We start from the raw sequence: 10,697 nt of genomic DNA, 5'->3' as shown, positions 1-10,697 counted from the left end.
TTCAAAGGACTAGTAACCACCTAAAGGGCTACCCAGTCCTCCATATTGCCACCTAGTATCCTGTGTGGTGCCCATCTTAGCTGCATATCCTCTCCACAACATCAGCCTTCACAGGAGTGTGATGTGCTCCACGCTGTTGAAAAAGAGGTAAAAGGAGGAGGAAAGAAATGCCCCCTATCACTCTCAGCACACTCCATTACCTCCCGTAGTCAGCATTGCCCATGGAAGGACCATCATGCACATCTTATGGACTACAGCACAATACAACACTGCCAGTCCCTTGGAATCTGGAGAACTGGACTACCTGCACCATCAGCATATCTGGAACCCAATTACCCCACACTCTCCCAAATCCCAACCTTCACTAGACTGAAAAGAAATCTTCCAGGAACACCGTACCAAAAGACAAATCCTAAAGCCCAGGCACCTGAAGCCAATGTTCTATCAGGAAAATTGCTAAACATTGAGAAGAAGAAACAACCTAAAGCAGTCAATAAAACCAGCACCATCCATGATCTCATTTTGGATTAAGCACCCAGCCTTCCTTTGCCAAGATATGATTCAATGCCACCTCCACTCATACCCTAGCACAGGTGGTCCCCACAGGATACTCAGAATGTCACACGCCAATGCCCGCCTGCAGGCACTGTCCCCGCAGCTCCCATTGGCTGCAGTTCTCGGTCAACGGGAGCTGCAGAGTCAGCACTTGGGGCAGAGGCAGCATGCGGAGGCCTCCTGCCCCCAGCCCCCATGGCCTCAGGGACATGCTGGCCACTTCCGGGAGTGGCGCGGAGCCAGGGCAGGTAGGAAATCTGTTCCCCGGCATGCTGGGAGGGAGGGGGAGGAGTTTCTCAGCAGGGCCCATGAACCCCCTGGAGTATTCTCAGGGACCCCCAGGTGTCCACGGACCCCAGTTTGAGAAATGCTGATCTAGCAGGAGTAGATGGTCCAGCACTACAGTGGCTCCAATTTTTTCCTCTCCAGCAAAACTCAGAGTGGTGATGGATAACTGCTCCATCTCTTCAAAGCCCTCCTCTGTGGTGTCCTGCAGGGATCCAGACTATCCCTGCTTCTCTTCTTGGAGAGAGTGAGACACCTTGGGCTAAGCTGTTAACAGTATGCTGATGACACTAAGGGTATGTCTTCACTAGCAGTGTTAAAGTGCTGCCACATGGCTGTGTAGTCACGGCACCAGTGCTGGGAGAGAGTTCTCCCAGTGCTGTAAAAAACCCACCCCCACGAGGGGAGTAGCTCCGAGGGCTGGCGCACTGTCTACATGGCCACTTTACAGCGCTGAAACTTGCAGTGCTCAGAGGGTTGATTTTTCACACCCCTGAGTGAGAAAGTTGCAGCGCTGTAAAGTGGCAGTGTAGACAAGGCCTTAGTTATATATCTCATTCTCAACAGATGCAACCAGCACCACCGCTAACACGTCAGAATGACTACAGGAAATCAGCTCTTGGATGATGAGCAGCTGGTTCAAACTGAACCCAGGCAAGACTGAACTGGTGCTGGCTGGAAAGAGGAAATGCGTTGAAGAACTAGCCAAGACACTGTTTCCACCTTCCATCAAAGGCTCACCACTCCCATTCATCATAGGAGCACAAAGCCTCAGCATCCTGTTTGGCTCCTCATTAATCTTGGATGGCCAGTTAGTATCAGCTTCTAAAACTGCCTTATTTGACCTCCAGCTAGCTAAAAAACTTCATCCCTTCCTCACAGACGGGGAGCTAGCCAGAGGAATCCATGAATTAAACTCCAGACTGGATTACTGCAACTGACCTTTTCTAAAACTGGATGTGAAAAAAAATGCACAGGCTCCAGCTGGCACTGAATGCAGTTGCCCGACTTCTCCAGGGCTTAGACTGCCCTGAGCTTATCAGGCCCATGCTCAAGTCCCTCCATTGGCCCCCATAAGATTTGGATGCCAGCATAAGGCCTGGGTCCTAATTTTCAAAGCAGTCAATGGATCAGCTACATCCAAGACTGAGTTTCAATCTGTGAACCATCACAGCAGCTGCACTCCTCTGGGACAATGCGGATCACAAAGACAAGGACAAAACACATAAGAGCTAGAACAAAGCATTTTTTTTTCAGTCAATGGAACAAACTCCAAGAGGAGATCAGACAAATCCAGAGGAAATCCAGTTTAAGGAAACACTGCAAAACCTTCCTCTCAGTGTCAGCTCCGTTAAAGCGTGACTCAATCCCACTGCAATTAAACATTGTTTTCATTTCAGCTGCATGTCTCCAAGGTCACTTTTGAGATGAAATATTTACTGTTTATGCTAGATGAACACTCGCTGTCTGGAAGTAAAGAGACAAAAAGTACATCATTTTCTTCAGGAACTGCTCACCATTTAGACTGACCTTCCTTTGCAAAATACCCTTTGAAAAGAAATGTCTGACCCAAGAAACTGAACTCCTTTAAAAAAAAGTCACTAAACTGAACTATTTGGAACAAACAGATGATCTATGATCTAAATTAGAAAACCAAGGAAATAAGTCTCCCTGGTGCCACCTGACAACAATGACATTTAAGCCATTATTTTCCCCAAAGCTTTGAATATATTACTTATAATAATCTGTATTATGGAAACACCAATAGGCACCAACCAAGGCACTGTACATACACACAGTAAGACAGTCCCTGCCCAAAATTGTTTCTTTTCTAAAAGACCTAGGGTAGGTGAAAAGAAGCCTTATTATCCCCATTTCACAGGTGGGGAATTGTGTCAGTGTTTAAGTGACTTGTTCAAGGTCAGATAGCAGAGCCAGGGATTGTAACGTGAGCTCTTTAGACCCAAGACCAACCTTCCTCTGAGCCTTTACCCACATAATCCCATTCACTTGACTAGGAGTCACATGACCAAATCTCCAGCCAATGCTTTGAAAATGCATAGTGTGGACAGCAGGTTTGGTACTCAAAGATTAGGCCTTCTTCTGCAATTACCCATGACTTGGCCAAGCTAATTCTTTTGGGCTGAAGTTTTCAATGCTGCTTCTTATCACAGTGGTGAACTTTTTAGAACTTCAGAGTAAAACTGGTTTACGTGCTGCCTGCCCTACCCCCACCCCTAGGGTGACCAGATGTCCCTATTTCATAGGGACAGTCACAATTTTGGGGTCTTTTTCTTATATAGGCTCTTATTACCTCCCAACCCCTGTCACAATTTTTCAAACTTGCTGTTTGGTCACCCTACCCACCCCCCGGCCTCCAAAACAACAAAAGATATCTCTCAACATTACAGTTCCAAAGAAGTTGGGTACAAGTTGTGATTAGTGTAGACTTTAGAGAGTGTGGAGGACAGATCTTGTCAAATGGAGGGTATGTGACCACTGTTGGTAGCCTGCTTTTGAGCTGGCACCATGGGTTAACTATTTATTGTTTGCATTGTGGTATTACTGGGAGCCCTGGTCCATAACTAGGATTCCTGTGCAAACAGAACACAAAGCCAGTCACTTCCCCAAAGAGCTCACAATTAAAGTAGTTAACGCACTCGCCTTACCTTTGGAGACCTGGATTCAGGTGTTGGTTTAGGAGTCAAGTGAAGAGAAGCATGGGAGCTTCTGCTGATCTCCATTTGTGCATGTCACAAACTACTACATCCTTGGTTATAACTGGCAGGCTTTGCTACAGAGGTTGAACACTGCAACAACAGGGACTGTTACATTCCAGAACTCAGGTGTTCCAAAAAAAACGGAGAAAGATTTGCACAGCACCTGCCTTGCTCAAAAGAGTCTTGTTTGCTTGATCCCCTCCCCAAATCAACTCAATCTAAAACAAACAAAAAAAGAAACAAGTACCCCCTTGTAGTGATACATTGAGCTGAATTTTCAATGCATAGTAAAGTTCGTAGATAAATTTGGTCAGTTAAACTTTATTAATAAAGCAAAAGAAGTATAAAGCCATGTATAAATATAGCAACCTACCCATGCCAAAGGACATGACTCACAATATTACAAGCTATAATATTTATGGAAAGTTGGCAGGGTTTGGAAAAATATGGAGTGGTCTTGGTTAGCTAGACTTCATCCAGAACCAGACACTGGCTGAAGCGGCTACAGGGCTAAATCTAAGAACAGTAGTAGTGGTCACAATGTTCAAACCAAAACATCTAAAGTTAGGTTACAAAATCCATATTTTAAATAAAAAGCAGTCTGATTTTGAGAGGTGCTGAGGCCCCACAAAAACCACTGAAGTCAATGAGAACAGCAGGAAATCAGCAAGGGCATCAATTTAGGTGCAAAAATGTGACTTTACCAACTTATCCGAAGGCACCCAGCTTTAAACATTTTGACAACCATTTTTGGTACTTCCTTACGAGCAGAAACTATGTTTCCCTCTTCACATAGCACCTAGCATAATGGAGTCTTGATTCTTATTGGGATGTCTGGGTGCTACAGCAGTAACTACATTACATATTTTATGTTAGTGATGTCCCTATCTGGATTATTCAGATAACCTAGAGACCTTTTCAAGGAAGCAGAAAAGAAGTCATTTTCTTGCAGTCATTTAAGAGTGTTTAGATTATGTGATAGTGCCACAATGTAGGTTTACAATTTATATAAGTGTACCTATCATGATCTCTAGGTGCCCGAGATCCCTACCATAATATAAATATAAGTGTCAAGTACATCAGTGTAAGTAACTGAAATATAGATCTGTGGCCATAACAACCATGGCCATACCAAATCCCTGAGAGAACACCCCAAACTTTCATAGAATCATAGAATCTCAGGGTTGGAAGGGACCTCAGGAGGTCATCTAGTCCAACCCCCTGCTCAAAGCAGGAACAAACCCAACTAAATCATCCCAGCCAGGGCTTTGTCAAGCCTGACCTTAAAAACCTCTAAGGAAGGAGATTCCACCACCTCCCTAGGAAACCCATTCCAGTTCTTCACCACCCTACTAGTGAAAAAGTTTTTCCTAATATCCAACCTAAACCTCCCCCTCTGCAACTTGAGACCATTACTCCTTGTTCTGTCATCTTCTACCACTGAGAACAGTCTAGATCCATCCTCTTTGGAACCCCCTTTCAGGTAGTTGAAAGCAGCTATCAAATCCCCCCTCATTCTTCTCTTCTGCAGACTAAACAATCCCAGTTCCCTCAGCCTCTCCTCATAAGTCATGTGCTCCAGCCCCCTAATCATTTTTGTTGCCCTCCGCTGAACTCTCTCCAATTTATCCACATCCTTCTTGTAGTGTGGGGCCCAAAACTGGACACAGCTCTCCAAATGAGGCCTCACCAGTGCTGAGTAGAGGGGAATGATCACATCCCTTGATCTGCTGGAAATGCCCCTACTTATACAACCCAAAATGCCATTAGCCTTCTTGGCAACAAGGGCACACTGTTGACTCATATTCAGCTTTTCGTCCACCGTAACCCCTAGGTCCTTTTCTGCAGAACTGCTGCCCAGCCATTCGGTCCCTAGTCTGTAGCAGTGCATGGGATTCTTCCATCCTAAGTGCAGGACTCTGCACTTGTCCTTGTTGAACCTCATCATATTTCTTTTGGCCCAATCCTCTAATTTGTCTAGGTCCCTCTGTATCCTATCCCTACCCTCCAGCGTATCAACCACTCCTCCCAGTTTAGTGTCATCTGCAAACTTGCTAAGGGTGCAGTCCACACCATCCTCCAGATCGTTAATGAAGATATTGAATAAAACCGGCCCCAGCACCGACCCTTGGGGCACTCCACTTGATACCGGCTGCCAACTAGACATGGAACCATTGATCACTACCCATTGAGCCTGACCATCTAGCCAGTTTTCTATACACCTTACCGTCCATTCATCCAGCCCATACTTCTTTAACTTGCTGGCAAGAATACTGTGGGAAACTGTATCAAAAGCTTTGCTAAAGTCCAGAAATAGCACATCCACTGATTTCCCCTCATCCACAGAGCCGGTTATCTCATCATAGAAGGCAATTAGGTTAGTCAGGCATGACTTGCCCTTGGTGAATCCATGCTGACTGTTCCTGATCACTTTCCCCTCCTTTAAGTGGTTCAGAATTGATTCCTTGAGGACCTGTTCCATGATTTTTCCAGGGACTGAGGTGAGACTGACTGGCCTGTAGTTCCCTGGATCTTCCTTCTTCCCTTTTTTAAAGATGGGCACTACATTAGCCTTTTTCCAGTCATCTGGGACCTCCCCCAATTGCCATGATTTTTCAAAGATAATGGCCAATGGCTCTGCAATCTCATCGGCCAACTCCTTTAACACCCTCGGATGCAGCGCATCCGGCCCCATGGACTTGTGCTCGTCCAGCTTTTCTAAACAGTCCCGAACTACTTCTTTCTCCACAGAGAGCTGGTCACCTCCTCCCCATACCGTGCTGCAGAGTGCAGCTGTCTGGGAGCTGACCTTGTCTGTGAAGACAGAGACAAAAAAAAGCATTGAGTACACTAGCTTTCTCCACATCCTCTGTCACTAGGTTCCCTCCCTCATTCAGCAAGGGGCCCACACTTTCCTTGACTTTCTTCTTGTTGCTAACATACCTGAAGAAACCCTTCTTGTTATTCCTAACATCTCCGGCTAGCTGCAACTCGAAGTGTGATTTGGCCTTCCTAATTTCACTCCTGCATGCCTGAGCAATACTTTTATACTCCTCCCTGGTTATTTGTCCAACCTTCCACTTCTTATAAGCTGTTTTTTTGTGTTTAAGACGAGCAAGGATTTCACTGTTGAGCCAAGCTGGTCGCCTGCCATATTTACTTTTCTTCCTACACATCGGAATGGTTTGTTCCTGCAACCTGAATAAGGTTTCTTTAAAATACAGCCAGCTTTCCTCGACTCCTTTCCCCGTCATGTTATTCTCCCAGGTGACCTTGTCCATCAGTTCCCTGAGGGAGTCGAAGTCTGCTTTTCTGAAGTCCAGGGTCTCTGTTCTACTGCTCTCCTTTCTTCCTTGTATCAGGATCCTGAACTCTACCATCTCATGGTCACTGCCTCCCAGGTTCCCATCCACTATTGCTTCCTCTACTATTTCTTCCCTGTTTGTGAGCAGCAGGTCAAGAAGAGCTTTTCCCGGAGTTGGTTCCTCCAGCACTTGCACCTGGAAATTGTCCCCTACACTTTCCAGAAACTTCCTGGATTGTCTGTGCACCGCTGTATTGCTCTCCCAGCAGATATCGGGGTGATTAAAGTCACCCATGAGAACCAGGGCCTGTGATCTAGCAACTTCTGTTAGTTGCTGGAAGAAAGCCTCGTCCACCTCATCCCCCTGGTCCAGTGGTCTGTAGCAGACTCCCACCATGACATTACCCTTGTTGTTCATACTTCTAAATTTAATCCAGAGACTCAGGTTTTTCTGCAGTTTCATACTGGAGCTCTGAGCTGTCATACTGCTCTCTTACATACAGCGCAACTCCCCCACCTTTTCTGCCCTGCCTATCCTTCCTGAACAGTTTATATCCATCCATGACAGTACTCCAATCATGTGAGTTATCCCACCAAGTCTCTGTTATTCCAATTACATCATAATTCCCTGACTGTGCCAGGACTTCTAGTTCTCCCTGCTTGTTCCCCAGGCTTCTTGCATTTGTGTATAGGCACTTAGATAACTCGCTGATTGTCCCGCTTTCTCGGTCTGAGACAGGAGTCCTCCCCTCTTGCAGTCTCCTGCTTGTGCTTCCTCCCAGAATCCCACTTCCCCACTTACCTCGGGGCTTTGGTCTCCTTCCCGCGGTGAACCTAGTTTAAAGCCCTCCTCTCTAGGTTAGCCAGCCTGCTTGCAAAGATGCTCTTCCCTCTCTTTGTGAGGTGGAGCCCGTCTCTGCCTAGCAATCCTTCTTCTTGGAAGACCATCCCATGGTCAAAGAATCCAAACCCTTCTCTCTGACACCATCTGAGTAGCCATTCGTTAATTTCCACGATTCGACGGTCTCTACCCTGGCCTTTTCCTGCCACAGGGAGGGTAGACGAGAACATCACTTGCACCTCAAACTCCTTTATCCTTCCTCCCAGAGCCACGTAGTCTGCAGTGATACGTTCAAGGTCATTCTTCGCAGTATCATTGGTGCCCACATGGAGAAGCAGGAAGGGGTAGCGATCCGAGGGCTTGATGAGTCTCGGCAGTCTCTCCGTCACATCGTGAATCCTAGCCCCTGGCAAGCAGCACACCTCTCGGTTTTCCCGGTCAGGGCGGCAGATAGATGACTCAGTCCCCCTGAGGAGAGAGTCCCCGACCACCACCACCCTCCTCCTCCTCTTGGGAGTGGTGGTCGTGGAACCCCCATCCCTAGGACGGCGCATCTCATGCCTTCCAATCAGTGGAGTCTCCTTCTGCTCTGTTCCCTCAGGTGTATCATCCACTCCACTCTCTGCACTAGTACCTGCGGAGAGAACATGAAAACGGTTGCTCACCTGCATCTGTGTTTCTGGTACATGGATGTTTCTGGTACTCTTTCCCCTTCTGGAAGTCACATGCCGCCAATTATCCTCGCTGGCCTTCTGTCCCCGCTGCGTAGCCTGCTCTGAATCTTCAGAACATTGTGCCCACTGAAGCTGATCCTGACGTCTATCCAGGAAATCCTCATTTTTTTTTAATGGAACGCAGGGTTGTTATTCCTTTCTCCAGACCTTGAATCTTCTCTTCCAAGATGGAGATCAGCTTGCACTTTGTACAGACAAAGTCGCTTCTATCCTGTGGAAGGAAGACAAACATGGCGCATCCTGTGCGGGTCACAATGGCAGATCGCTCAGCATTCATGGTCTCTTCCTTCTAAGAGCTCTCTCCAGGCGAACTCCTTCTGTTCGCCACTCAGCTGGTTCGCAGCTGACTGCCTTTTTATAACAGTCAGGCCCAGCTGGAACAAAGCACTCCCAAATCAAACTGGTCAAACAAGCAATCAAACAATCAAGCACACAGTCAAACTGCCCCCCCAACAGACACTCAGATACTCACCAGCGCAGTCCCCCTACTGCAGCACTTAGCGTACCTCTGCTCAGAGGGATCCCAGGCAAACTCCTTCTGTTCGCCGCTTTGAGAAAGTTCAGATCCAGATGCCAAATGGGGATCCTTCTCTTCAGCGGGCAAGGAAGCTATTACTGTGCTACGGAATCAGGTTTTTCTGAGAATTGTTTGTTATCAGAAGAGGCTAAAGCATCCAGCTTCATTCTGATCGCAGAAGCCTTAGACTAAATGGAATCATAGAAATGTAGGGCTGCAGGGCCCTTGAGAGGCAGGGCTCCCAACAGTCCCTTATTACGGGTCAGTCCTTATTTTTTCATCTCTGTACAACAAGAACAGAAGTTTCTGAGTGCTGCAAAAAGCAGCAAGAAATATCCCTAGCTAATGTAGCTGAGTACTGCTTATTATTATTATTGATGATGATGATGATATCAGGGGGTGGGGTGCAGTGGGGGTGCTAAGGAAACTGTCCTTTATTTTTGACATACAATGCTAGCAACCCTATTGAGAGGTCATCTAGTTCAGCCCCCTGCACTCAGGCAGGACCAAGTATACCTAGACCATCCCTAGCAGGTGTTTGTTTAACTTGTTCTAAAAGACCTCCAATGCAGAGGATTCCACAACCTCCCTTGAAAACCTGTTCCAGAGAATAACTACCTTTAGAGTTAGAAACATTTCCTAATTGCTAATGTAAATCTCCCTTACTGAAGACTAAACCGATTACTTCTTGTCCTACCTTCCACGGACATGTAGATCAATCAATCACAGCCCTCTGTATAACAGCCCTTCATGTATTTGAAGACTTATCAGGCACCCACCTCGGTCTCCTTTTCCTCAAAACTAACCAGGGCCAGTTTTTTAACCTTTCTTCAGGAGTCAGGTTTTTTTTTTTAATCTTTTTTTCATTTTTGTTGATGTTCTCTGGATTCTCTCCAATTTGTCCACATCTTTCCTAAAGTGCAGTGCCCAGAACCAGACACAATATTCCAGCTAAGGCCTCACCAGCAGGGACCCCCTGTGTCTTGCATCCTCCTGTTAATACATCTGTGATGAGGTGTTCACCCCCTGCAAGCCCTGAGCAGGTTAATGTGGGCTAGGAGGGTCCAATTAGCCTTATATGCTGCATCTGGAGGGGAGCCAAGGCTTGATAAGACCCCGCAGCAGGAGGTGCTGGGATTGAATTATAAAGGAAGTGAAAACAGGAGTGGGGTGGGCTATAGGGAAAGGGCCTGCAGTCACTTCTAAAGGAAGAGAGAGTAGGGTAGGGACAAGGAGGAAGTCCAGGGGGAGAGTAAACTCTGATATCCTGTCCTGGATCAGGGAATTTGCTTATGAGAATGTCATGTGGGACAGTGTCAAAAGCCTTATTAAAATCAAGCTCTATCACATCTGCGGCTTCCCCCATCTACTAACTTGTAAACCTATTAAAAAGAAATGAGGTGGGTTTGGCATTTTGTTTTTGACAAATCCATGAACTCCGAAGTATACACAACTCTGTGGGGTTGAATAGAGTGTAACAAGATAAACTGTTAACAAATGTGAGGGTTAAGCAGGGAGATCAGAGCAGGACTCCTAGGCTCTGTTTCTAAATCTACCACTGATGTGGGCCAACTTACAGAGGGTATGTCTACACTGTGTCAGCTGACCTGGAGTTGTGGGGCTCAGATTGTGGGGCTATAAAATTGCAGTGTAGATGCTTGGGCTCAGACTGGAGCCTGGACTCTGCCAGGGTCCCTGAACCTGACTGTCTATACAGCAATTTTATAGCCCCACAGCCTGA

General features: G+C 46.6%; 1 long non-coding RNA gene across 1 annotated transcript; it reads right to left on the bottom strand.

Annotated features, from left to right (window-relative positions):
- Window positions 1-2,066: 2,066 nt before the first annotated feature.
- Window positions 2,067-9,992, bottom strand: LOC120395594. Its single transcript, XR_005592715.1, has 3 exons — window positions 9,920-9,992; window positions 3,510-3,650; window positions 2,067-2,307 (listed from the first exon to the last, which is right to left on the bottom strand). It is a non-coding gene; the product is annotated as an uncharacterized LOC120395594 (long non-coding RNA).
- Between the last annotated feature and the right edge of the window lie 705 nt (window positions 9,993-10,697).

Source organism: Mauremys reevesii, linkage group 1 (genome assembly GCF_016161935.1).
Source record: "Mauremys reevesii isolate NIE-2019 linkage group 1, ASM1616193v1, whole genome shotgun sequence".
NCBI lineage: Eukaryota > Metazoa > Chordata > Testudines > Geoemydidae > Mauremys > Mauremys reevesii.
The sequence above is the reverse complement of the archived record's forward strand: the minus strand, read 5'-3'. Positions and strand labels throughout refer to the sequence as shown.